Raw genomic sequence first — 2,981 nt, forward strand, 5'->3', positions numbered from 1 at the left:
ACGCCCATAAGCGAGCTGGTGCTGAATCGATCGCCGCCAACCGCGTGAAAATCATGTACTACCAGTGAAATATTTACCAGCTTGGCCTCGCTTGCTGGCCTACACAACACGACCACACACGCAAACACACATCGAACACACACACTGAAGAGCGATCACATTACCTCCCTTGCAGACTCCGTTGCGCGGAGGTAATAATAAAAACCCAAATGTTGTTATTATCTACTCCTGATTAAAATGTTCATATAACCGAATGGCTTCACATAAATGGTTGGATGGGGTGGGTTTGCGTGGATGTTTACATTTAGACTATGCGCTAGCTTCCAGGGCTTACGATCAATTGGCCCGGTCACAATAATCATGGCCTGCTGTCAACACTGAAACCACTACGAACAGCAGTGGGTCAGAGATATCTTAGATTTGAGTCGATCCTGGGTCATGTCTTTACATTTTGGATTACAGTTTTTCTTTTCTTAGGTTATATATATTTTCATATTCTTTGCCCTGTTCTTTTCAGTATTTTGTTTACGTTTCTATAGCTCATTTCCTAAAGTCGACTTAGCAAGTTTCGTTGACTGGTTTGACTAGGAAACCATTCAGAAGTTTCACATTTTTCGCTAATGTTTCGCTGCTTTCCTTTTTGCCAGCCACTAATTCTCAAGTGAACTGAAAAACTACCAAACTGGCAGATCTAGGCTATTATTACACTATTATACCAAGCTACTGTTTAACAAACATTGGACCCACACCTTGAGGGGCAGGTGTGAGTGTGAGTGCGTGACCCACTAGACCGTCTTATAATGTGTTAATTGTAATATCAAACGTCACTGGAAAGGAGTCGACACTGTGTCGAACCACTGATTGCATGGTGAGGGGGTTTGTGGTGGGATTATGAGTGTCACCTCCTTTTCGTCGCCGCAGCTGTGCCAGATTTTTGGCATACAAAATAGGCATGGGACCGGCAGAATAGTTTCACTGTTCAGAAAGCAGTTGCCGGTGTTCACTGCAAGCCAAATGTATCTCTTACTTTATACATTAACGTATAGGCACGGATTAATTACATAATATAACGTTATATATATATATAGATCAGTGAACTGGCTAAAAAAAAACTACGCCAAATAATGTAACCGAGTGTGTGTGTGTTGTGTGTGTGATGTGTGTTGGCCTGTCGTGCGGGTGTGTGCGTGCGTCGCGTTCCGTGCGTGCGTGCGTGCTGTGCGTGTTATGCTTCTCCCCCCTCTCTTCTCACACTTCTCCCTTCTCCCCTTCCTCCTCTCCACCAGCTTTCTCCCCCTTCTCCTTCTCCACAGCTTCTTCCCTTCTCCCCCTCCTCCTCCACCAGCTTCCTTCTCCTTCTTCCTTCTCCACCAGGTTTTCCCCCCTCCTCCTTCTCACAGCTTCTCCCCTCCTCCTTTCTCACCTCTCCTCTCCTCCTCCTCTTCCAACTCCTTCTCCTACTTTTCCTCCTCCTCTTCCCATCCTCCTCCTCCTCTCCTCCTCCTACTCCTCCTCCTTCTTCCTTCTCTCCTCTCCTCTCCTCTTCTCCTCCATCTCCAACCTCTCCTCTCTCTCCTCCTTCTCCTGCCCTCCTCTCTCCTCCTCCTCCTCTGATCCTCCTCCTCCTTTTCTCTCCCTCCTTTCCTCTCTCCTTCCTCTCCACTCCTCATTTTCGTCTACTCTCCTCCCTCCTCCTCCCTTCCTCCTCCTCTCCTCCTCCCTCTCCTTCCTCCTCCTCCTCCCTTCCTTCTCTCCTCCTCCTCTCCTTCCGTCTCCTCCTCCTCCCTCTTCCACCTCCCTCCTCTTCTCTCCTGCAACCTCCCCTCTCCTCCTCCTCTGCCTGCTCTTTCCTCTTCCTCCTCTTTTTCTCATTTCCGTCTCCTCCTCTCTCCTCCTTCCTTTTCCTTACTCCTTCTTCTCTCCTCCTCCTCTTTATTTCTCCTCCTCCTTCCTCTATCTTCCTCATCTCTCCGTTCCTTTCCACTTCCTCCTCCTTCTCCTCCTTCTGTAGAATTATAGACATCACAACTCGACTTTATCTTCGCGAGATATGCCGCTATAATAGCCCTTATGGGCATTACCGCCGAGTGCATAATTGCCTAATTAATAGTATTAATCGTGGGTTAATTAACTTAGAACTGCACAGTGATTATTCTAAAGACATGTATCATTAATGCATGTAGATTCTCAGGACGTAATCTCCATTTACATGTTTGCGAAGACCTATTTATACGTGTAAATACACTTTGCCTACCGATCTATATAAACCCGTACGTACAGTGCTGTATACGCCAATGGGCTTGACCGCGCGTGGCATATTTGCTAATTAATTAGGTTAATTTCTGGTGGGTCACAGTTACTTGAACTTACAGTGAATTATAGCTAAGAAACTGTATCATTTATGCACTGATAGAATTCTACGAAACGTAACTCCGATACATGTTTGAGATATGATAAAGAGTAAATACACTTTCCTACCGGTTAAACCCGTACTACAGGCCTGTAGAGCGCAATGGGGCTTGATTTGACCGCGCGTGCATATTTGCTAATTAATTAGGTTAATCGTGGGTCAATTAACTCGAAACTCACAGTGATTACTTCTAAGACATGTATCATTAGGCATGTAGAATTATAGAAACGTATCTCATATAGATCGCGAGATATGATAGGTAAATACACTTTTCTACCGGCTAAACCCGTACTACAGGCCTGTATATATACGCCAATGGGCTTGACCGCGCGTGCATATTTGCTAATTAATTAGGTTAATCGTGGGTCAATTAACTCGAAACTCACAGTGATTATTTCTAAGACATGTATCATTAGGCATGTAGAATTATAGAAACGTATCTCATATAGATCGCGAGATATGATAGGTAAATACACTTTTCTACCGGCTAAACCCGTACTACAGGCCTGTATAAGCCTTTCGGCTTGACCGCGCGTTAAACTGTCTACGTCACGAATTTCGAGCACCAGCA

The sequence above is a fragment of the Priapulus caudatus genome, unplaced genomic scaffold (genome assembly GCF_000485595.1).
Source record: "Priapulus caudatus unplaced genomic scaffold, Priapulus_caudatus-5.0.1 Scaffold1117, whole genome shotgun sequence".
In the NCBI taxonomy this organism is placed as follows: Eukaryota; Metazoa; Priapulida; class Priapulimorpha; order Priapulimorphida; family Priapulidae; genus Priapulus; species Priapulus caudatus.